General features: G+C 45.1%; 1 protein-coding gene and 1 pseudogene across 1 annotated transcript in view; one reads left to right on the plus strand and one right to left on the minus strand.

Annotated features, from left to right (window-relative positions):
- LOC134984310 (uncharacterized) overlaps positions 1 to 27,113 on the plus strand; it is a 280,342-nt gene that overhangs the window by 66,047 nt on the left and 187,182 nt on the right. The gene's annotated exons all lie outside the window — the stretch shown is intronic.
- The window catches only part of LOC134984306 (zinc finger protein 250-like), a 39,246-nt pseudogene continuing 20,046 nt past the window's right edge, over positions 7,914 to 27,113 (minus strand).

Genomic DNA, 27,113 nt, shown 5'->3' on the forward strand with positions numbered 1-27,113 from the left:
GCGAAGTATACTATTGAGCTGTAATATCACAGTATTGTCTTGTGATGTATTTACTTATTATATGAATCTAAACTGGGCTCAATAAATATGGCCTGGTGTATAATTTTCCAGGATAATGCCTCACAAATCTTGGACACTATTACATAATATTATATAAATGATACACTGCTGGCTAGTGTTTCCCCTCTGTTGGAGTCCACATACATCTAAGTGCTCTCAGTCATTGCTGTCAGCCTTATTAGTGAAATCACTGTTCTATTATATACTTATGAGTAACGGTTGCCGTGTATCTATTTGCTGTTAGTACAGTCCACCTACTCACACAGCAATTATGGGGGTCATTCCGAGTTGTTCGCTAGCAGTTTTCGTTCGCATTTCTGCTAGTAGGTGAAAAACCGGCAATTCTGCGCATGGATCGCAATGCGCACACGCGGCGGACATTAACATCATCCATAGTACTTTAACACAAGCTCGAACTACACTTTTCAGACGCACCACACACCGCAGAATGATTGACAGGAAAGGGGCTTTTCTGGGAGGTAACTTGCCGATTTCAGGGAGTGAGCGTAAAAACGCAGGCGTGTCAGATACAAACGCAGGCGTGCCTGTAGAAACGTAGGCGTGGCTTGGAGAACGCTGGACGTATTTGTGACGTCAAATCAGGAACTGAATGGTCTGAAGTGATCGCAAGGAAGGAGTAGGTCTGGAGCTACTCAGAAACTGCTCAATCTTATTTTGCTGCCGCACTGCGATGTTTTCGTTAGTACTTTTGCTATGCTTAGATACACTCCCAGTGGGCGACGGCTTAGCGTTTGCATTGCTGCTAAAAGCAGCTAGCGGGCGAACAACTCAGAATGAGGGCCTATGGGGGTAATTCCAAGTTGATCGCAGCAGGATTTTTGATAGCAACTGGGCAAAACCATGTGCACTGCAGGGGAGGCAGATATAACATGTGCAGAAAGAGTTAGATTTGGGTGGGTTATATTGTTTCTGTGCAGGGTAAATACTGTCTGCTTTATTTTTACACTGCAAATTAGATTGCAGATTGAACACACCCCACCCAAATCTAACTCTCTCTGCACATGTTATATCTGCCCCACCTGCAGTGCACATGGGCCCTCATTCCGAGTTGTTCGCTCGCAAGCTGCTTTTAGCAGCTTTGCACACGCTAAGCCGCCGCCTACTGGGAGTGAATCTTAGCATAGTAAAATTGCAAACTAAAGATTAGCAAAATTTCGAATAGACACTTCTTAGCAGTTTCTGAGTAGCTCGACTTACTCGGCATCTGCGATCAGTTCAGTGCTTGTCGTTCCTGGTTTGACGTCACAAACACACCCAGCGTTCGCCCAGACACTCCCCCATTTCTCCAGCCACTCCTGCGTTTTTCCCAGAAACGGTAGCGTTTTTTCGCACACACCCATAAAATGGCCTGTTTCCGCCCAGAAACACCCACTTCCTGTCAATCACATTACGATCACCAGAACGAAGAAAAAACCTCGTAATGCCGTGAGTAAAATACCTAACTGCATAGCAAATTTACTTGGCGCAGTTGCAGTGCAGACATTGCGCATGCGCATTAGCGACTTATCGCTCCGTTGCGAGAATAAAATACCGAGCGAACAACTCGGAATGACCACCATGGTTTTGCCCAGTTGCTATCAAAAATCATGCTGCGATCAACTTGGAATTACCCCCTATGTCTCTTATCATTTTTTAGCAGTCAGCTAATGCAGTATTGTTTAACGCTGCGTGTGGCAATGTGCGTTGCTTCTATTATCCCGTCAGCTTTTGAAGCGCTTCCACTCAAATATCACAGTGTGCAATATCACTTCTTATATTCAATAAAGATGTTGAAATTGTGATATTAGTGGATGCTCGCAATCATTGCTATCAGCATTATACACAAATTCACTGTTCCAACGTGAACTTGCACATGACAATTGTCGTATATATGACTGCTATTGGCGTGATATGCCTAATCACATGACAACTTTATATTGTAATATCACTAATACTTCTTGAACTTTAAATCTCCAATATTTCTTAATATAGTGGAGCTTGATTCATATTGCTGAATTGCTATAATTGAGTGGTAGAGGGGATCCACTGCACTATCCCTGCATTTTATAATTAGGGCAGACTGGGGATTATTTCCCCACGTAATGCGCTGTATCAGTTGTATTGTCTGCAGCGGACTGAATTAATACAAGATTTCACACCTAGATATAAGATGTGTCCATAGTGTGAGGCATTAATTTCAACATGCTTAATTAATGTCACAAAATGTCAGTGTCCTAAATACTCTCCTCGAGCTATTATGGATCAGGCAACAGTTTATCCTAACTGATGGTCTGTGACTGTGTTCCACAGATTGCAGGTCCTACTCATCCATTCACTAAGGGGGAGCCATTACTTTATACATGTGGCAGTTGCAGTATGTTTGTAATGTATCACAGACAATTATATAAAAGTATCAAGTGGACACATTAAACTCTGTGTCTTAAACTGATGTTACACTGTTGCTATCTATTCAGCTGTTTGTTCACCTGTAACTAAATAATAAGCTGAGCTCTGGTAAGTATATGCTAAGCCCTATCAGTATCACAGAGCATTGAGCCCCAGGAGTACACTTTCACACAAATCGCACTTTGACTATTCCACACATAATTGGTATGCACAAAATGATGAATCACATAGGCACAGTGTGCATCGCCGACGTGCGTTTCACAGATATAGTTTTTTCAGATTTTTGCACAGCGGAGAGACTTTTCTCAAGGTGTATTCTGAGACTGATATCAATATCAGGCGGAAAATGACCAATACTATAAACACAGTTCAAACGTGGGATTCAAACTAGTGACTCTGACATCACTGGCTGCAGAATATATCACTGTGGGAAGGACACTTAACCATTAGGCTACAGAGCCTGCCCATGTTTTTGCACAGCGGAGAGACTTTTCTCAAGGTATATTCTGAGACTCTTACCAATATCAATATCAGGTGGAAAATGACCATTACTATAAACACAGGTCGAACCAGTGACACGGTCATCACTGTGGGCAGGAGACTTTGGGGGTTATTCCGAGTTGATCGCTAGCTGCCGTTGTACGCTGTGTAACAATCAAATGGCTAATCTGCGCATGCATATGCACCGCAATGCACACGTGCGTCGTACGGGTACAAAGTGCTTTGTGGTTTTGCACTGGTTCTAACGACGATACCAATCGCACAGCCAAAAGCAAGGAGATTGTCAGGAAGTGGGAGTTTCTGGGTGGCAACTGACGGTTTTCTGGGAGTGTTTGGAAAAATGCAGATGTGGCCAGGGCGTGTATCTGATGTCAATTCCGGGACCTTTGTTGCTAGAATCATCGCACACGATAAGTAACTACAGGGCTGGTCTTGTTATGCACAAAATGTGTTTGCAGCCACTTGACTGCACAGGCGTTCTTACTTCTTCAGAGTGAAAATATACTCCCCTGTGCGTGGTGACAATGCGTTTGCACGGCTGCTAAAAGTAGCTAGCGAGCAACTTGGAATGAGGGCCCTTATCCTTTAGGCTACAGAGCTGGTCCATGTTTTTGCACAGCAGAAAGACTTTTCTCAAAGCATATTCTGAGCCTGTGACTAATATCAACATCAGGCGGAAAATGACCTACACTATCAGGTTAAAACTGGGATTCAAACCAGTGACCCTGACATGGTCTGCAGGACACTTGACCATTAGGATACGGAGCCTACCCATGTCATAGTGCAGCAGAGCGACTTTTCTCAAGGTATATTTCGAGACTGTTACCATTATCAACATCAGGTGGAAAATGACCAATACTATGAACAGGTTGAACTCGGGATTTGAAGCAGTTACCCTGACATCACTGCTATTTAGGATGAATGTCAGACTGATATTAAGATAGACAATACAGAGGGAGAAGAAGAGACGTATGTGAATGATATAAAGGCAGAAGATATAGATGGAGAAGAGACGTATGTGACTGCTATAAAGGCAGAAGATACAGAGGGAGAAGAAGAGATGTATGTGACTGATATAAAGGCAGAAGATACAGAGAGAGAAGAAGAGGCGTATGTGACTGATATAAAGGCAGAAGATATAGAGGGAGAAGAAGAGACGTATGTGACTGATATAAAGACAGAATATACAGAGGGAGAAACAGACGTATGTGACTGCTATAAAGGCAGAAGATATAGAGGAAGAAGAGATGTATGTGACTGATATGAAGGCAGAAGATATAGAGGAAGAAGAAGAGACTTATCTGACTGATATAAAGACAGAAGATACAGAGGGAGAAGAAGAGACGTATGTGACTGCTATAAAGGCAGAAGATACAGAGGGAGAAGAAGAGACATATGTGACTGCTATAAAGACAGAATATACAGAGGGAGAAGAAGAGACGTATGTGACTGATATAAAGGCAGAAGATATAGAGGAAGAAGAAGAGACTTATCTGACTGATATAAAGACAGAAAATATAGAGGAAGAAGAAGAGACGTATGTGACTGATATAAAGGCAGAAGATACAGAGGGAGAAGAAGAGACGTATATGAGACTGATATAAAGGCAGAAGATATAGAGGGAGAAGAAGAGACGTATGTGACTGATATAAAGGCAGAAGATATAGAGGGAGAAGAAGAGACGTATGTGACTGATATAAAGGCAGAAGATACAGAGGGAGAAGAAGAGATGTATGTGACTGATATAAAGGCAGAAGATACAGAGAGAGAAGAGGCGTATGTGACTGATATAAAGGCAGAAGATATAGAGGGAGAAGAAGAGACGTATGTGACTGATATAAAGGCAGAAGATATAGAGGAAGAAGAGACATATGTGACTGATACGAAGGCAGAAGATATAGAGGAAGAAGTGACTTATCTGACTGATATAAAGACAGAAGATATAGAGGGAGAAGAAGAGTCGTATGTGACTGATATTAAGATAGAAGATACAGAGGGAGAAGAAGAGACGTATGTGACTGATATAAAGGCAGAAGATACAGAGGGATATGAAGAGACATAAAGTGGGGATCGAAAGTTTGGGCACCCTGCAGAGTTAATACCGTGTACTGCCCGCTTTGGACAGCTGTGACCTGGCAGTGTCATGGATTGTTCTCAATCATCGTATGGAAAGACCAGGTGATGTCATTCTCAAAGGTTTTAAAAGCCCAGACTCATCTGACCTTGCTCCAACAATCGGCACCATGGGTTCCTCTAAGCAGTTGTGTAGAACACTGAAACTGAGAATAGTTGACACAAAGCAGGAAAGGCTATAAGAAGATAGCAAAGCGTTATCAGATGCCCATATCCTCTGTTCTAAATGTAATTAAGAAATGGCAGTCATCAGGAACAGTGGAAGTTAAAGCAAGATCTGGAAGACCATGAAAAATATCAGACAGAACAGCTCACAGGATTGTGAGAAAAGCAAGTCAAAATCCATGTTCAAACTTTTTGGTATAAACTCCACTCGCCGTGTTTGGAGGGAGAAGAATGGTGAATGGCATCCCAAGAACACCATACCCACTGTGAAGCATGGGGGTGGAAACATCATGCTTTGGGGCTGCTTTTCTGCAAAGGGGATAGGACGACTGATCCGTATTAAGGAGAAGATGAATGGGGCCATGTATCGTGATATTTTGTGCAAAAATCTCCTTCCCTCAGTAAGAGCATTGAAGATGGAACGTGGCTGGGTCTTCCAGCATGACAATGACCCCAAACACACTGCCCGGGCAACTGAGTGGCTTCGTAAGAAGCATTTCAAGGTCCTGGAGTGGTCTAGCCAGTCTCCAGACCTCAACCCAGTAGAAAATCTGTGGAGGGAGTTGAAAGTCCGTGTTGCCCAGTGACAGCACCAAAACATGACAGATCTAGAGAAGATCTTCATGGAAGAGTAGGCCAAAATACCTGCTACAATGTGTGCATACCTGGTCAAGAACTACAGGAAACGTTTGACCTCTGTAATTGCCAACCGAGGTTATATTACAAAGTATTGAGTTAAACTTTTTCATTGTCCAAATATTTATTTTCCGCAAGAATATACAAATAAATTGTTTAATAATCATACAATGTGATTTCCAGATTCTGTCTCTCACAGTTGAAGTGTACCAATGATGGAAATTACAGACCTCGCTCATCTTGTGGGTCAACTTGCACAATTGGTGGCTGTCAAAATACTTTTTTGCCCCACTGTATGTTCAAGATTATTCCATACACGAGATTATAATGCGGTACTCCTTATGAAAGTGAATAATCTTTATTTAGTAGATTAGAGGTAGCGTACCTCACTTACACAATATAATGTGCTATAACCCTTATAATGGTTTCTTTATATCTTAACCCCACAAATAAGATATGCAGGTGATCTTAGGAACAGCATACCTCACTTACATAGTGAGGAACAGTATAACACACATCAAGGTATCGTTATCATAAGGTACGTCTCAAGCGTACCATTACTCACAATGAATACAGCATAACACCACATATAAAGGTCTCTTTGCGTCAAATAGACTTGTACAGTGATGCAATAAAGGTACAATTTATTTCACAAATGGTTTAAAATGGTTGAAAAAATAAACATACAAGCCTTAGGGGGAGGGGGCTGTGCGAGATCCCAGCAAGGAAGAATATATGATTTTGAATATATGATTTTGTTGAGCTGAGGTCCGGTAACGAAGCTCCAAATCCCAAATATATAGAAATAAAATAGGTTTTACCTTACATGAGAGACACACATCCACCTCACCTGTGCAAAGACCTCCTTTGGGCAACGCGTTTCGAGTCTGGAGTGACTTTTTCAAGGCATGCCTTGAGTCACCCCAGACTCGAAACGCATACAGAAAGAGTCCCCCTCCCCCATAATGTCATCCCACTATTCAAATGAGCTGTCAAAATCGGACATAGCCAAAATTGCAAGTACATAGTCACTATTGGTGGTTCTGGGCTCTGGCTACTTCAAGGGAAATCGCACAGTCACAATGGCAGTGTGTGTACCCACCTTTACACACCAGACAAAATATTTATATACAGTAACACTGATATTATGTGGACACAAAAGTAACAATACAAGTGATATATTAACAGGAAATTGTTTCTGTCACCATAGCAACAATTATCTGAAAATAAGATAATACACAGACACATAAAAAGACTCAACGGAAATCTTTTGTTTTTAAACAACTTTATTTCATATCTTTAATAGAGATTTTTGTCTATCTATATTTTAAACTTAAAATATACTTTACTCTGCACATGGATAAAATATCCTTTAAAGCACAGAAACAATTTAAGTTACGTGTTAGTATTGCAGGTAAGTAAAACAGATACATATCATTCAGACCCAGCCGCAATAGTGGACCGCAGCAGTTTGCTGGTGTTGGCAAAATGCACATGTGCAGCGGCCGCGCGGACACGCACATTGTGGCCACATACCTGAGGGGCGAATGCCGGCGGGCCAGGACCATTTTCCGGAGGGCTGCGTGATGTCACATATGCGTTCCTCTTTAACCCCCTATAAGCTTCCAGCGTGCACCTCATATCTCATCTTTTCCTCATTTTTTTGAAGTTAATTCAAATGATGAGATTGGTAGCAGCTCTATTTTCAGGATTATTACACAGAACACACATAAAGGCTGACACAGCAAATAACAAGAACACATACGAGGGATTAATTAGAAATAAGGAAGCATAATCATCAATAAGTCTAATTATCAACTGATTCTGTGCAGGACCCATACACCTCTTTACTGCCTCCAGTAGCCCCTAGTACTGCACTGTGGCCATCCGCCCTGTCTCCCCCCACTACCGCCACCAGCCCTGTCTCCCCTCAACCTGTCTTTACCCCACTACTGCCAACCTCCCTGTCTCCCCCTACTGCTCGCCACCCTGTGTCCCCCCTCTTCCACCTCAGCACTGCTTGGGGACAATATTACCCACAGACAGTGCCTCCGGCAGCCCCCGCTACAGCAATAGTGCCACCCACCCTGTCTCCCCCCTGACATCTCAGAACTGCTTGGGGATTCTTGGTACTGCTGGTAACAGTCCTTCATCTGCAGATGGAAGTAACCGGGCAGTAAAGAGGCAGCAGCTGCTTCTGGTACCTTTGACACTGGTCATGTAGGATTGGGAGTCAGTAAGATTATGTAATAGTCACCATTTTACAGGCAGCTGGTGAAGGGAGCAGAGAATGGGTGTTATGTGGCAGTAAAAGGGCTGGTTAGGTAACAGCCTGGCTGCTGCAATCTGTACAAGCTACAAGCGGTGCAATTCTTTTGCTGGGAGACCCAGGTAGAGGACATTGCAGTAGTCTATGCGTGATGATACAAGTGAATGTATGACTGTAGGTAGATCTTCAGAGGGAAATAAGTGCTGGATTCTGGCTATGTTCCTCATATGAGGATCCAAATGTGGCTGATACCTGGTGTCTAAGTGTCACTCCACCAACCAGGACACCAAGATTCCGCACAGGATCAGCATTTTGTAACTCTGAACCCCCACCGTAAGTCTGGTTGGTTTGCAAAGCTGAGCTGTAGCCCTGTCCTTTGTTGGTGAGCTTCTATCATAAGGACCTGTTTCACCAGGACTGAGTCACAGCCAACTGGCATCACCCACACCTGGAGCTCAGCTAGACCACCATTTAGAATTGGTACTGGGTTCTCAGTACCTGGAGCAAAAGACAGGTCATCTGCATAGCAGTGGTAGATGAGGGCATGACATCTGATTATTTCACCCTGCGGTAGCATGTATATTGCAAAAAGCATAGGAGATAGGATAAGAACCTTGAACAACGACGCATGGCAATAAGTATAATCCAGAAGATTAAAATTGTTTCTCACCTGAGTGATGTCTATTGTGCTGATTTATTTCTCAGAGTATGGAAATGGCCTCTCACCTGTGACTTTGCTGAAGTGTAACAAGTTGTGATTTCTATGTAAAACATTTCACACACTCAGAACAAGAAAATGGCCTCTCACTTGTGTGACTTCTCTCATGTTTAATAAGATCTGATTTGTGTGCAAAACATTTCCCAAACTCAGAACATGGAAATGGCTTCTCCCCTGTCTGACTTCTCTGATGTGTAAAAAGATCTAATTTCCGTGTAAAACATTTCCCACATTCTGAGCAAAAAATGGCTTCTCACCTGTGTGACTTCTCTGATGTGTAAAAAGATCTGATTTGTGTGCAAAACATTTCCCACACTCAGAACATGGAAATGGCTTCTCACCTGTGACTTCGCTGATGTGTAACAAGTTGTGATTTCCAGGTAAAACATTTCCCACACTCATAGCAAAAAAATGGCTTCTCGCCTGTGTGACTTCTCTCATGTTTAATAAGATGTGATTTCTGGATAAAACATTTCCCACACTCAGAACATGGAAATGGCTTCTCACCTGTGTGACTTCTGTTATGTCTAAAAAGATGTGATTTGCGTGCAAAACATTTCCCACACTCAGAACATGGAAATGGCTCCTCACCTGTGTGACTTCGCTGATGTATAATAAGATCTGGTTTGTGTGCAAAACATTTCCCACACTCAGAACATGGAAATGGCTTCTCACCTGTGTGATATCTCTGATGTTTAATAAGATCTGATTTGTGTGCAAAACATTTCCCACACTCAGAACATGGAAATGGCTTCTCACCTGTGTGAATTCTCTGATGTCTAATAAGAACTGATTTGTATGCAAAACATTTCCCACACTCAGAACATGGAAATGGCTTCTCACCTGTGTGACTTCTCTGATGTGCAACAAGATCTGATTTGTGTGCAAAACATTTCCCACACTCAGAACATGGAAATGGCTTCTCACCTGTGTGACTTTTCTGATGTCTAATAAGATCTGATTTGTGTGCAAAACATTTCCCACACTCAGAACATGGAAATGGCGTCTCACCTATGTGATATCTCCGATGTTTAATAAGATTTGATTTGTATGTAAAACATTTCCCACACTCAGAACATAGAAATGGCCTCTCACTTGCCTTACCTGTCTGTGGGTTAATAGGCTTTGTGTTCTGTGTAAAACATTTGGCATCTATAGCACATGGAAACTCTGTATCTACTCTCAGAGCTGTACCAGATACACCAATATCAGAGTGATCAGGAGAATATTTTGCAGGATCAGGGGGACCAGCTGATAAAGCTGGATGTATAATTGGGGTAATGGGGTTAGCTCCTGGAGAATCCGGTCTACTGTCATTATCTTTTATTTCACAATCCGTGGATAACATTAGATGTCCTTCTGAGATATTCCTGCTTGTGTGTCCATCTGCTGGAAATAAAATACATTATGGAAATGTGACTTTTCTGTAACAATATTAATCTTGCAAAGAATAGGAGACGACTCTCTGGGACAATTAATTGTAAATGTGTGTGTATAATAAAACAACTTTTAATGAAGGCTTTATACTATTGTGTCTTAGATGATCATTGTGTCCACCCTCCTGAGAACACTCACAATAACAAATGTAATATAATAAGACTCAGATATATCTCTCTCTCTTGTACTGGTAACTAACCATGAAGTATAAATGGAGATGTAGTCACTCGCCAAGTCCTATGTCAGCACCAATGTAAAACAATGGATAGGGAACATAGCGTATGAATTGGAGATTCTAGATGAACAATAACATCAGTCATATGAGCTGATGGATCAGAGAAATGTCTCCTAACGTTACTCCTGGAAGCATTGGTAAGGTAGCATTCCTTTATGTGTGTGCTCATACGCATGTAAGCCTGTACATGCGTTACTCACCCTTATATAAGGTATATTGCTATAGCAGAGTAGGTGTGAAACAAGGTACTTTACATGCAATACACCATATGATACCCTGTAATCATCATCTGCTAGGCTGTAATCTACTTTCTCTTACGTCCTAGAGAATGCTGGGGTCCATTTAGTACCATGGGGTATAGACGGGTCCTTTTGGAGCCACTGGCACTTAAAGAGTTTAATAGTGTGGGCTGGCCCCTCCCTCGATGCCCCTCCTACCAGACTCAGTTTAGAAAATGTGCCCAGAGGAGTCGGTCACAGCTAGGGGAGCTCCTAGGAGGTTTCCTAGTTTTTTTTTATTTTCTAGAGTTAGTTAGGTTACAGGAAGGCTGCTGGCAACAGCCTCCCTGCTTCGTGGGACTTGGTGGTGGGGGGGTCGGGAATAGGAACCAACTTCCTGAAGAGTCAATGGTCCTCTACTCCGCTGACAGGACACTGAGCTCCTGAGCGTGCTGATCGCAAGCCCATGAGGCGACTGTTCACTCCCGCAACACGGCCGCCACCCCCTAACAAAGCCAGAAGAAAAGTGGCGAGTATAGCGCCGGCATCCCGGTTAGCGGCAGGGTATGGCGGCACAAGGGTGGGAGCGCAGCTCTGACAGGCTGTGCTCCAGGAAGGCTCAGCAACATACAGTGTAGGCGCTTTGAGGGGCGTCCTGAGCCAGCACGGATAAACCCTATACTGGTCACGCAGCTAACAGGGGCTAATCCCCCTGTTAGCACTAAAATCCTCAGGCCAGTAAAAACAATTAGTGCGGGAAGCCGCTCGACATTACAAGGGGCGGGGCTTCCTCTCAGAGCGGATCCAGGACTCACCAGCGCCATTTTCTCCCTGCAGATCATAGGAACTAGGACGCTGACAGGGAGCGCTGCCCTCCCTATTAAGGTTAGTCAGCACCGGGCTTTTATCATAACTACCTACAGGGGCGCTGTGTGGCTGGCTCCTTATACTCTGTGACTCTCTGAAGGTACTCTGGGGGAAACTGTGTCCGACATTTTCCAGTGTGTGTGTAAGTGTGTATATCCACATTACCATGTCTAAGGACTCTGTGTCCTGTGCTGCAGAGTGTGTATCTTCTCCTGAGGAGTCTATTCCATATACTCAGGACTGCAATGTGCTGTCTCAGCCTTCTGAATCCGAACCCCCATGGGTGGATTCTTTAAGGGGAATGATATCCCAGATTTCAACATGGATGTCACATTATTGAGAAAGAGACGCAGTTTTTGAGACAATCTGTGGAGTGTTTGAAATATTCAGCCCCCACTACTTCATTTAAAACCCCATCTACATACCCCCAAAAAAGTACACTTGCCCAGATAATGCAAGCTGACACTGATACCGACTCTGATACAGGAGACAGTGATGGGGATATGCAGGGGGGGGGGGGATGCATCCATTGCTAAAGGGGTGCAGCTAATGATTGAAGCCATTAGGGATGTTTTGCATATTTCTGAGAAGGTCCAGAACAAGTAGAGGAATCTTATATTACAGTAAATAAGAAATCCTCGCTTACCTTCCCTGCTTCTAAGGAGTTAAACTCCTTGTTTGAAAAATCCTGGGAAAACCCAGAGAAAAAATTCCAGATCCCTAAAAATTCTCATTGCTTTCCCTTTCCCTGAAGAGAATAGAAAAGTGGGAAAACCCACCTATTGTAGACGCTTCTGTATGTAGGCTGTCTACAAAGGTGGTTTTACCTGTCTCTGGTTCAACCGCCTTAAAGGAGCTGGCTGACCGCAAGATTGAGACTACGCTCAAATCACTATACACTGCTACAGGCGTGGCTTTAAGGCCCACTATTGCTTGTGCGTGGATTTCTAAAGCCATAGTAAAGTGGTCAGGCACCTTACTCGAGGACTTAGAAACTATGGATAGGAGTGACACTGACTTGTTTTTACGTCACATACAGGATTCTGCAGGCTTCAAGGTGGATGCCATGAAGGACATTGGCCTGCTACTTCCATGGCTGTCTCGGCACGCAGAGGACTCTGGCTACGCCAATGGACTGCGGATGCAGAATCCTAGAAAAGTGTGGAGAACCTGCCATTTACAGGTCAGGCACTATCTGGGGACGCATTGGATGCGTGTATTTCCACGGCGACTGCGGGTAAGTCGACATTTCTTCCCTCCGCAGCAGCCCCAGCTAGGAAATCTTATCCTACACTGCAGTCCTTTTGGACTGCAAAATTTAAAAAATCCATACCCCCTCACACCTTCTTTAGAGGAGGTCGGGGAAGATCCCAAAAACCTGAACCAACAGGTTCCCAGGAACAGAAACCAGGTTCTGCTTCCTCCAAATATTCAGCATGACGATGGACCTCTCAGCCTGGACATCAGGCAGGTGGGAGCGAGACTAAAAGATTTCAGTCACGTCTGGGCGTCATCATGCCTAGACCCCTGGATGAAGGATATTGTTAACCAGGGGTACAGACTGGAGTTTCAGGAACTCCCACCTCACAGATTCTTCAAATCAGGCTTACCAGCTTCGCTGACAAAAAGTGCTATCCTACAGGAAGCCATTCAAAAATTGGTACAAACAAATGTCATTGTTCCAGTTCCACCTCACCCAAAAACCAAGGGTTATTACTCAATCCTGTTTGTGGTACCAAAACCGGACGGTTCGGTAAGGCCTATATTGAACCTGAAGTCGTTGAACCCCTACTTGAGGGTTTTCCAATTCAAGATGGAGTCTCTGAGAGCGGTGATCTCAGGTCTGGAACAGGGGGAATTCCTAGTATCTCTGGATATCAAGGATGCGTACCTTCACATTCTGATCTGGCAACCTCACCAGGCCTATCTACGGTTTGCACTACAGGACTGTCACTACTAGTTCCAGACGTTGTCATTTGGCCTCTCCACAGCACCAAGGGTGTTCACCATGGTCATGGCAGAGATAATGCTCCTCCTACGCAAACAGGGAGTGAACATAATTCCATATCTGGATGAACTGCTGATAGAGGCATCTTCCAAAGAGAAGCTGTTGCAGAGTATTGCGCTCTCAACTCAACTACTCTGGGATCATGGGTGGATCCTGAACCTTCCAAAGTCACATTTGGAACAGACAAGGAGACTGCCCTTCCTGGGGATGATACTCGACACGGAAGTGCAGAGGTTGTTTCTACCGGTGGAGAAAGCGTTGGTGATCCAATCAATGGTCCGGGATGTCTTGAAACCTCCCCGGGTAACGGTTCATCAGTGCATTCACCTTCTGGGGAAGATGGTAGCCTCCTACAAGGCTCTACAATACGGAAGATTCCATGCACGGTTCTTCCAGCTGGATCTCCTGGACAAGTGGTCGGGATCACATCTTCACATGCACCAGCGGATATGCCTGTCGCCGAAAGCCAGAATTTCAGTACTCTGGTGGCTGCAAACTTCTCACCTGCTCGAGGGCCGCAGGTTCGGGATTCAGAATTGGATTCTTCTAACCATGGATGCAAGCATCAAAGGTTGGGGAGTAGTCACCCAGGGGGAAAACTTCCAAGGAAAGTGGTCAGGCCAGGAATCCGTCCTTCCAATAAACATTCTGGAAAAAAGGGCCATATACAATGGCCTTCTACATGCGTCTCATCTTCTGCAATATCGAGCCATTCAGGTTTAGTCGGACAACGTCACAGCGGTGTCCTACATAAACAGGCAGGGTGGAACGAAGAGCAGGGCTGCAATGTCAGAGGTAACAAGAACCCTCCTCTGGTCAGAAAGACACGTGCTGGCGCTGTCGGCGATCTTCATTCCGGGAGTGGACAACTGGGAAGCGGACTTCCTCAGCAGACATGATCTACATACAGGAGAATGGGGCATCCACCCGGAGGTATTCACAGAGGTAACACACCGATGGGGTGTATCTCAGATAGACATGATGGCCTCTTGCCTCAAAAAGAAGCTTCGGAGGTACTGTTCCAGGTCACGAGACCGACAGGCAGTGGCGGTAAACGCCCTTTTGACTCCCCGGGTGTCTTCCAGTCATTGTATGTGTTCCCTCCACTTCCACTCATCCCAAGGATTCTCAAACTAATAAAAAGATCAAGAGTTCCGGCGATCCTCATTGCTCTGGACTGGCCAAGGCGTGCTTGGTACGCAAATCTTCTGGCATTACTGCTGGAGGATCCGAGGCCTCTTCCTCTTCGCGAGGACCTTCTACTGCAGGGTCCGTTTGCCTATCAAGACTTACCGCGGCTACGTTTGACGACATGGAGGTTGAACGCCAGATCTTAGCTCGGAAGGGCATTCTGAATAAGGTTATTCCTACTCTGATCCAAGCTAGGAAGGGGGTAACGTCTAAGCATTACCATCGGATTTGGAAAAAGTATGTGTCTTGGTGTGAATCCAAGAAGTTTCCTACAGTGGCGTTTCAACTGGGACATTTCCTCCTCTTTCTGCAAGCAGGTGTGGATGTTGGCCTACGCTTGGGCTCCATCAAGGTCCAGATTTCGGCATTGTCTATTTTCTTACAGAAACAATTGGCTGCTATCCCTGAGGTTCAGACTTTCTTGAAAGGAGTTCTGCACATCCAACCACCCTTTGTGCCTCCTATGGCACCTTGGGATCTTAATGTGGTGCTGCAGTTCCTGCAATCGGATTGGTTCGAACATTTACAGGAGGTGGATGTAAAGTTTCTTACTTGGAAGGCGGTCATGTTGTTGCCCTTGGCTTCTGCCAGTAGTTTGTCAGAATTGGGGGCACTGTCGCACAAGAGCCGCTACTTGATTTTCCATGAGGATAGAGCTGAGCTCAGAACGCGTCGGAAATTTCTCCCTAAGGTTGTTTCGGCTTTTCATATCAACCAACCTATTGTGGTGCCAGTGGCTACTGACACCTCAATTACCTCAAAGTCCTTGGATGTTGTGCGGGCTTTGAAAATCTATGTGAAGAGAACTACTCGTCACAGGAAGTCGGACGCACTATTTGTACTTTATCATCCCAACAAGATTGGGTGTCCTGCTTCTAAGCAGACAATTTCACACTGGATCAGGCTTACTATCCAGCATGCTTATTCCACAGCAGGATTGCCAATTCGAAAATCTGTTCAGGCCCACTCTACCCGTAAAGTGGGTTCTTCCTGGGCAGCTGCCCGGGGTGTCTCAGCTATTCAGCTTTGCCGAGCAGCTACTTGATCAGGGTCGAACACATTTGCTTTGTTTTACAAGTTCTATACTTCGGCCTCTGAGGACTTCAAGTTTGGTCAATCAGTTCTGCAGGAACCTCAGCACTCTCCCTCCTGTACTGGGAGCTTTGGTAGATCCCCATGGTACTAAATGGACCCCAGCATCCTCTAGGATGTAAGAGAAAATAGGATTTTAATTACCTACTGGTAAATCCTTTTCTCGTAGTCTGTAGAGGATGTTGGGCGCCCGTCCTGTGCTTCGTATTACTGCATTGTTACTTGGTTCAGAATTGTTGGTTTAGCCATTGCTGAAGTGTTCCAAGTTGGTGAATTTGGCTTTTTTGTTATGTGTGAGCTGGTGTGAATTTCACCACTATCTGTGTATTTCCTTCTCTCGAAGTATATCCATCTCCTCGGGCACAGTTTCTAGACTGAGTCTGGTAGGAGGGGCATAGAGGGAAACTAGCCCACACTATTTAACTCTTAAAGTGCCAGTGGCTTCCAACGGACCCGTCTATACCCCATGATACTAAATGGACCCCAGCATTCTCTACAGACTACGAGAAAAGGATTTACCGGTAGGTAATTAAAATCCTATTTTTACATCCCCATCATCAGTGTCTTACCTCTATATTCTCAATAGTAATAAGGATGATGTGTGTACGGTAAGTATGATATAGAGAATCACATATCAGAATCTATACAGCTGCCGCCATACTTCTGCTTCTCATACATGTGCTACTGGCAGCAGTGAACATCTGAGTGAGAGTGCAGGGAAGACAGCAGAGTCTGATGAGAAAGAGATTGGATCTGCCTTTGCAGGGATATACCACACCTGTCACCCCTGTTAGTATATAAAATAATAAATAAGAGGAGCGTGGTCCATCCAGATGTGCTTTCTGGACCTCTCCTCACTAAGTGGCTTCTTATCTACCCTACGTGATAGCTCTCAGCCGCCGCTGGGACCAAGACCCAATTTATTAAGTCCCCCACTCCTACTGCCCTACAGCCGCTCGCTCCGCTCACTCCGAGCACTGTTCACTGCCGCAGCCCAGTAACGCCTATGAAGCCATGGGCTGTATTCTGGGGCTGTGCACGCCTGGTCTTTCCTGCACGCTTCAGACACCTGACTTGAAGGCGCTTTTGGCTCAGGCGGGAGTACTTGCTCTCCAGATAACACGGGTGCGCAGCTCCCAATACTGCTGGGGACAGAACGGGCTGCCCACAGTCACCGGAGCCAAGTGGTGAAATTGGGAAGTGAGATGGCTGCCATTTTGGATCCTGGTGCCCGGCCATCGCATGCTTTGTCTTTTCCCTTCAATAAGTTTTAATATAAATAAGTGTCCTGACGGCTGGACCGGGGTCACTACACTAAATTGAAGCATTTGCCTGGAGGTGAAACTACTTCTATTTATATGGTACCACTATAATATACTTCCTCTCAGTCTACATGCAGAGCCCACTATCAAGTATCGTCTGAGTACAGCTCATTACACTCTGATTACAACCTCACAGTATATTATTTTGTGGATTTATCCACTGAATATATTTTGCCATTTGTGTCTCTCTGTGCTGAGTACTTCACGTCTGTGATCATGCTGACCTCTAGTGGAATTTCTCGGTCATTACTGTGTTATTTGAGTTGCATTACATCATGTTTACTTGAAATTTTGGCTCGGATACCCCCGTCACCCCGACTAAGAATGTCATTTTGAACAGAGTCATCTTGATGTAACCTCCTGACAGCGTACTACTGCTCCTTTTATTTATAGATCGTTTGTATTTTCCTATCTCTGAGAGGTCAGTCTCTTTATAGCCGGGTTATCATGCATCCAAAAAAGGTTAAAAGGTACCAAATCGGCCCCACCTGTCCATCTCTTTGGTACCTCAAATTCAGGTGGTCCTTCTGAGACCGCTACAACATCATCTGCTTCTACTTGTCAGTCGCTCAGCCCAGCTGTAATGGCTGAAGACGTCTTAAGACACTCTAGATGGTCCTGTTACTCTACGCTCTATACATTCTATGTTATCTGCATTTAAGGACTGAAACTCAGAACTTAACTCTAATAATCAAGCTTTGAGGTCCGATATCAGTGAGAGTGGCACTCGTACAGACTAAGATGAGATTGTTGCGTTTCACAAAGATCTGATTTCAGCACATGACACCCTTCAGGAAGACCCGGTCTCTATTCGTGATAAAGTCATTGATTTAGAAGACTGCTCTCTGAGAAATAATATCAGAATAATGGGCGTTCCGGATTCTGTTACAAATTCTGAGCTTTATGATTATGCCATGGTCCTCTATTCAGAAGCATCCACTGAAGGCTTCTGCCGCGGACCTTCTTATTGATAGGATCCATAGACTCCCAAGGTCCAAACAGGCCCCTATCCAAGCACCGAGGGACACTCTGCTCAGCGTCCTCTTTTTTCATATTAAAGAACGTATTCTACAGGCTGCTTTGTCTTCATCATCCACAGCTGAGTGCCTGGATAATCTGCAGATATTTCCGGATATTTCTCCTGTGACACTGGCCAAAAGGCGTCTATTCCACCCAAAGAAATGTGCAATACAAATGGGGCTTTCCTACTAAGATTATTGTAATGTGAAACGGCGCCTTCACAGTGATACCTTCACCCAAGGATGGCCCTGCTATTCTGAAAAAGTGGGACAGTCCTTCATGACACTTTACCTAAACAAATCCTGGAGGAGTTGTCTTCCATCTCGAAGTAATATGCTAAAGGAGTAAGACTGTTGCAGACACTCAGAGTTTGTATCCTACTGTATGTATGGCTCACCTCCCACAGTGTAACCTTTGAATTGCGCCCAACATGGCTGCCCCATATGGTACACTTGTGGATGGGATGAAAAATACATGGGCCTGGTGGTTTTGATGGAACCCTACTCTGAACTGGGTAGACTATTGCAATCTGGGTAATCCTACGCTGTGCGCCCGAGATGGCTGCAGCACCTGGTACCTTGTGAGGTTGGAATACACAACCCTTGGAAGTTATTACCCAAAATGCCTACACCAATCCTGCATTATGCTTTCTGTGTGCTTAAGGTTTTCTATTATGTCTGTGTTGCTGATCTATTGCTGTATTACTCAAATCCTCTGTATTATGTGCATTGTTTTTGATATCTGTAAAGCGCCTTGAGTCCTATTGGAGATAGAGCACTATAGAAAATTAGATGTATGGTAAGAACTTACCGTTGTTAAATCTCTTTCTGTGAGGTACACTGGGCTCTACAAGGAAATAACATTGGGGTGTAGAGTAGGATCTTGATCTGAGTCACCAACAGGCTCAAAGCTTTTGACTGTTCCCAAGATGCACAGCGCCGCCTCCTCCTTAACCCCGCCTCCCTGCACAGGGAGCTTAGTTTTGTTAACCAGCCCAATGCAGTAGCAGGTACCAGAGACGACAATTGCTCGTAGCCAAAGACACTGCACACTTACCACAGGAGAGGGTGTCAGGGGCTATGCCAATACCAAACCAAGAAAAGCAAAGTGCGTCAAAGTGGGCGCCATGTGGAGCCCAGTGTACCTCGCAGAAAGAGATTTAACAATGGTAAGTTCTTACCATAGATCTTGTTTTCTGCTGCAGGGTACACTGGGCTCCACAGGGAATAACATTGGGGATGTCCTAAAGCAGTTCCTTATGGGAGGGGACGCACTGAAGCGGGCACAAGAACCCGGCGTCCACAGGAAGCATCCTGGGAAGCGGCGGTATCAAAGGCATAGAACCTTATAAACGTGTTCCCTGAGGACCACGTTGCTGCCTTGCACAACTGTTCAAGGGTGGCACCACGGTGGGCCGCCCAAGAAGGTCCAACCGACCGAGTAGTATGGGCTTTAATGGTAGCAGGAACCGGACGACCAGCCTGTACATAAGCATGTGCAAACACCATTCTAATCCACCTAGCCAAAGTCTGTTTGGAAGCAGGCCAGCCACGTCTGTGAATACCAAACAGTACAAAAAGAGAATCAGATTTCCTAATGGAGGAAGTTCTCTTAACATAGGTACGGAGAGCCCGTACCACATCCAAAGACCGCTCTTTGGAAGACAGCTCCAGAGAATTAAATGCCGGAACCACTATCGCCTGGTTAAGGTGGAATGAAGACACCACCTTAGGCAAATAACCAGGCTGCGTTTGAAGAACCGCCCGGTCCCGGTGAAAAATCAAATAGGGAGACTTACAGGATAAGGCACCCAAGTCCGATACCTTCCTAGCTGAAGCAATCGCCAGTAGGAAGAGGACCTTAAGAGACAACCACTTAAGGTCAGCAGAGGCAAGAGGCACAAACGGAGACTCTTGTAAGGCCTCCAAAACCACCGAGAGGTCCCAAGAGGCCACAGGCGGCACATAAGGAGGCTGAATTCGCAACGCACCCTGAGTGAATGTATGGACATCAGGCTAGGTAGCAATCTTTCTTTGAAACCAAACCGACAAGGCAGAGATGTGAACCTTGACGGAGGCCAGACGCAGGCCTAAGTCCAGGCCCTGCTGTAGAAAGGCCAAAAGTGTGGCCGTGCTAAACTTGAAAACGTCATGATTGTGAGACGCACACCAAGTGAAGTAAGCATTCCAGACCCTATGGTAATCCGAGCAGAAGCTGGCTTAAGGGCCTTCAACATAGTTTGAATGACCGCCTCAGAAAAACACTTGGCCCTCAGAACGGAAGCCTCAAGAGCCATGCCGTCAAAGCCAGAAGGGCCAAATCCTGGTAAAAACAAGGGCCCTGAATGAGGAGGTCCAGACGTTGTGGAAGTAGAAGAGGACGATCCCAGGCGAGACCCAGTAGATTAGAGAACCAGCGCTGTCTGGGCCACGCTGGAGCAACCAGAAGCAGGTTTCTTCCTTCTTGTTTGAACTTCCTTATTGCTCTGGGCAGGAGTGACACCGGAGGGAACACATACGGTAGCTGAAAGTTCCATGGTATTGCCAGGGCGTCCACGAATGCACCTTGAGGTTCCCTTGTTCTTGCTCCGAAGACCGGAACTTTATCATTGTGTCGAGACGCCATCAGGTGTACATCTGGTAGGCCCCACTTGTCCAATAGGAGTTGAAATACTTCTGGATTAAGGCTCCACTCTCCGGCGTGTACGTCATGACGACTGAGATAGTTCGCTTCCCAGTTCAGGACGCCCGGGATGAACACTGCGTATATGGCCGGCAGATGGCGTTCTGCCCACTGAAGAATCCGTGATACTTCCCTCATCGCCCTGCGGCTTCGAGTGCCGCCCTGATGATTGATGAACGCCACCGTGGTGGCGTTGTCCGACTGTACCTGAACAGGTCTGTTCTGAATGAGATGCTGGGCCATTGTCAACGCATTGAACACTGCCCGCAGTTCCAGAATGTTTATCGGGAGTAGACTCCTCCGTGGTCCACCGACCCTGAAGGGAGTGTTGTTCCAACACTGCACCCCAACCTCTCAGACTGGCATCCGTCGTCAACAGGACCCAGTTGGATATCCAGAAGGGGTGGCCCCTGCACAATTGTTGGTCCTGAAGCCACCAGCTCAGTGACAGGCGGACCTCCGGAGATAAGGAGATCATGTGAGACCGAATCCGGTGAGGCAGGCCGTCCCAGTTGGACAGAATCAACTTCTGCAGAGGGCGAGAATGGAATTGAGCATACTCCACCATGTCAAAAGCCGACGCCATGAGACCTAGCACTTGCATTGCCGAGCTCGTGGACGAGATAGGAAGCATCGAATCCTGTCCTGAAGCTTTAGGACTTTCTCCTGAGAAAGGAACAACCGCTGGTTGTGAGTGTCCAATACTGCTCCCAGGTGTACCATGCTCCGAGCAGGAACCAGGGAGGATTTCTTCCAGTTGATGAGCCACCCGTGGGCTGTCATGTGTTGGACCGTCAGATCGAGATGACACAGGAGAAGGTCTGGGGAATTCACCAGAATCAACAGGTCGTCCAAATACGGCAGGATCCTGACCCCTTGACGGCGGAGTGAAGCCGTCATGACCGCCATAACTTTGGTGAAAACTCGGGGAGCTGTTGTCAAACCAAAGGGTAACGTCCAAAATTGGTAATGGAGGTTGCCCATTGCAAACATCAGGTACTGCTGATGAGATACGGCAATAGGAATATGCAGGTAGGAATCCTGTATGTCTAGGGAGACCATAAAGTCACCAGGTTCCAAGGCCAGAACAATAGAGCGCAGTGTTTCCATGCAAAACTGACCCACACATGCTTGTTCAAGGACTTTAGATTGAGGATGGGCCGCGAGGACCCATCCGGCTTCGGGACTAGAAACAGAGCTGAATAATACCCAATGCCTCTCTGAGGGAGAGGCACCTGTACCACCACTCCCATGTTCCGGAGGGAGTGTACCACTGAGTGCAAAGTGTTTGCCTTTGCCGGATCTAGAGGCACATCCGTCAGGCAAAATCGACGAGGGGGGACGATCTTGAAGGGTATGGCGTAACCTCGAGTGACAACTTCCCTTACTCAGGTATCCGAAGTGGTCTTCAACCATTCCTGGGCAAAACCTAGAAGCTGGCCCCACACCCTGGGATCCCCCAGGGAAAGGCCCGTCCCGTCATGCAGCAGGCTTATCAGATTTGGAAGCAGGCTGACCGGCAGTCCAGGCTCGTTTCGGTCTGGGCTTGGCAGGTTTGGAAGCACGGGCTTGCTTAGGGTACGCCTGACCTTTAGCTTTACTTGGGGTACGAAAGGGCTGAGGGAAAGTACTTTAAGCCTTCTGCGTCGAAGGAGCCGTACTGGGCAGGCAAGCTGTTTTAGCATTAGCCAGATCAGCAACAATCTTACTGAGGTCTTCTCCAAAGAGAATGTCTCCCTTGAAAGGAAGCACCTCCAGGATTTTCTTGGAATCCATATCCACCGACCAGGATCTCAACCAAAGGATACGTCTGGCCAAGACGGACGTAGTAGCAGCCTTGGCAGCCAGCACCCTGGCATCGGATGCCGCCTGCTTAAGGTATAGAGAAGCTGTGGCAATATACGAGAGACATTGTCGAGCATGCTCAGATGCATTGGAATGCAGCTCCGCCTCTAGCTCCTGAGCCCATGCCTCAACAGCTTCAGCAGCCCAAGTTGCTGCAATGGTTGGCCTATGCACTGCCCCCGTAAGGGTATAAATCGCTTTTAAACAGCCCTCCACACGTCTATCCATCGGTTCCTTCAGAGAGGTGACTGTAGTAATGGGTAGGGCAGAGGAAACAACCATACGCGCCACATGAGAATCAACCGGCGGGGGAGTTTCCCAATTATTACATACCTCCGCAGCAAGAAGATAGCGAGCCAACAGTCTCTTATTAGGTGCGAATTTTGTCCCCGGACTAGCCCAGGATTCCTGGCGTACATCAACTAGGTGGTCAGAATAAGGTAAACCCTGTTTAACCACCTTCTTACGTTTAAATCTATCCGGTTTCTTGGAGACCGTCCCAGGCTCAGGATCATAAGACACCTGAAAATGAGCCTGATCGCCTCAATTAAATCCGAGACATCCACCAATGACTTCCCTTCCCCATCAGAAACATCTGTGTCAGTGTCTGTGGGATCAGTATAGGCACCGTCCTCCTCAGAGGATGTGTCTGGGATAGCAGTGGATTGGGAGGAGGTAATGGCCCGTCGAGAAGACGACTTAGTCTTAGGCGGGCGAGAGTGAGACTTAGATTTAGTCATAGACTGGTTCAAATGCTGCAGCTGAGTGGAAAGCTGATCCGTCCACGGCGTGTTAACAGCAGGGACCATAAACTGCTGCAGTGGCACAGGCGGTCCCACAGGGGGCGTCAATTTAGTCACAAGTGTGTTTAATAATGTGAAAAATGTAGCCCAAGGTGGGTCTTTGGATACCTCAGGTGCTACCGACCCACTGGGGGGCAAGGAACCTCCTGAACCTGAACTCTCAGCTGCCATATTATCCTCCGTGACGTCCGTGGCCTCACTACCACGCAATGTGGGAGAAGCCCCGGCGTCGTTGCCACGTGTAGCAGACGTAACAATGTGCACAATATTGGGCAACCTGGTACAAGGTGTAGCAGCAATATACCTAGCAAGAACACCCAGTGAAGTGTGCCACTGATAGCACGGACAGGGAGTTCAAGAGATATAAATCAATATGGTGACTATAAATCACAAGGAAAAATACACAGCAAGTATATCTTGTGATACAATCCTATATTATACAGAAAGAAATCTGATACACTTAGTCCCTCAGGTATAACAATATAGGAATAGCACACTGAGTGAAATACCCTGCAATAAGGCAGCCACGCAGCAGCTACATGCACACACACATATATAGTCACACACGTACCATGCAGAAATTATATACCATAAACTGCACTGGACTAGCAACACAAAGTAATACTCAGTATGGCTATATGTGATAACAATAGATATAACAATATAGGAATAGCACACTGAGTGAAATACTCTGCAATAAGGCAGCCACACAGCAGCTACATGCACACACACACACATATATATATATATAGTCACACGCGTACCATGCAGAAATTATGCACCATAAACTGCACTGGACTAGCAATATAAAGTAATACTCAGTACGGCTATATGTGATAACAATAGATATAACAATATAGGAATAGCCCACTGAGTGAAATACTCTGCAATAAGGCAGCCACACAGCAGCTACATGCACACACACATATATAGTCACACACGTACCATGCAGAAATTATGCACCATAAACTGCACTGGACTAGCAATACAAAGTAATACTCAGTACGGCTATATGTGATAACAAAAGATATAACAATATAGGAATAGCCCACTGAGTGAAATACTCTGCAATAAGGCAGCCACGCAGCAGCTACATGCACACACACATATATAGTCACACACGTACCATGCAGAAATTATGCACCATAAACTGCACTGGACTAGCAATACAAAGTAATACTCAGTACGGCTATATGTGATAACAATAGATATAACAATATAGGAATAGCCCACTGAGTGAAATACTCTGCAATAAGGCAGCCACGCAGCAGCTACATGCACACACACACATATATAGTCACACACGAACAATACAGAAATTATACACCATAAACTGCACTGGACTAGCAATACAAAGTAATACTCAGTATGGCTATATGTGATAACAATAGATATAACAATATATGAGTAGCACACTGAGTGAAATACTCTGCAATAAGGCAGCCACGCAGCAGCTACATGCACACACACATATATAGTCACACACGTACCATGCAGAAATTATACACCATAAACTGCACTGGACTAGCAATACAAAGTAATACTCAATATGGCTATATGTGATAACAATAGATATAACAATATAGGAGTAGCCCACTGAGTGAAATACTCTGCAATAAGGCAGCCATGCAGCAGCTACATGCACACACACATATATAGTCACACACGTACCATGCAGAAATTATACACCATAAACTGCACTGGACTAGCAATACAAAGTAATACTCAGTACGGCTATATGTGATAACAATAGATATAACAATATAGGAATAGCCCACTGAGTGAAATACTCTGCAATAAGGCAGCCACGCAGCAGCTACATGCACACACACATATATAGTCACACACGTACCATGCAGAAATTATGCACCATAAACTGCACTGGACTAGCAATACAAAGTAATACTCAGTACGGCTATATGTGATAACAATAGATATAACAATATAGGAATAGCCCACTGAGTGAAATACTCTGCAATAAGGCAGCCACACAGCAGCTACATGCACACACACATATATAGTCACACACGTACCATGCAGAAATTATGCACCATAAACTGCACTGGACTAGCAATACAAAGTAATACTCAGTACGGCTATATGTGATAACAATAGATATAACAATATAGGAATAGCCCACTGAGTGAAATACTCTGCAATAAGGCAGCCACGCAGCAGCTACATGCACACACACACACATATATAGTCACACACGAACAATACAGAAATTATACACCATAAACTGCACTGGACTAGCAATACAAAGTAATACTCAGTATGGCTATATGTGATAACAATAGATATAACAATATAGGAGTAGCACACTGAGTGAAATACTCTGCAATAAGGCAGCCACGCAGCAGCTACATGCACACACACATATATAGTCACACACGTACCATGCAGAAATTATACACCATAAACTGCACTGGACTAGCAATACAAAGTAATACTCAATATGGCTATATGTGATAACAATAGATATAACAATATAGGAGTAGCCCACTGAGTGAAATACTCTGCAATAAGGCAGCCATGCAGCATTTACATGCACACACACATATATAGTCACACACGTACCATGCAGAAATTATACACCATAAACTGCACTGGACTAGCAATACAAAGTAATACTCAGTACGGCTATATGTGATAACAATAGATATAACAATATAGGAATAGCCCACTGAGTGAAATACTCTGCAATAAGGCAGCCACGCAGCAGCTACATGCACACACACATATATAGTCACACACGTACCATGCAGAAATGATATACCATAAACTGCTCTGGACTAGCAATACAAAGTAATACTCAGTACGGCTATATGTGATAACAATAGATATAACAATATAGGAGTAGCACACTGAGTGAAATACTCTGCAATAAGGCAGCCACACAGCAGCTACATGCACACACACATATATAGTCACACACGTACCATGCAGAAATTATATACCATAAACTGCACTGGACTAGCAACACAAAGTAATACTCAGTATGGCTATATGTGATAACAATAGATATAACAATATAGGAATAGCACACTGAGTGAAATACTCTGCAATAAGGCAGCCACACAGCAGCTACATGCACACACACACATATATATATATATATATAGTCACACGCGTACCATGCAGAAATTATGCACCATAAACTGCACTGGACTAGCAATATAAAGTAATACTCAGTACTGCTATATGTGATAACAATAGATATAACAATATAGGAATAGCCCACTGAGTGAAATACTCTGCAATAAGGCAGCCACACAGCAGCTACATGCACACACACATATATAGTCACACACGTACCATGCAGAAATTATATACCATAAACTGCACTGGACTAGCAACACAAAGTAATACTCAGTATGGCTATATGTGATAACAATAGATATATAACAATATAGGAATAGCACACTGAGTGAAATACTCTGCAATAAGGCAGCCACACAGCAGCTACATGCACACACACACATATATATATATATATAGTCAC

Source organism: Pseudophryne corroboree (assembly GCF_028390025.1).
Source record: "Pseudophryne corroboree isolate aPseCor3 chromosome 3 unlocalized genomic scaffold, aPseCor3.hap2 SUPER_3_unloc_49, whole genome shotgun sequence".
In the NCBI taxonomy this organism is placed as follows: Eukaryota; Metazoa; Chordata; class Amphibia; order Anura; family Myobatrachidae; genus Pseudophryne; species Pseudophryne corroboree.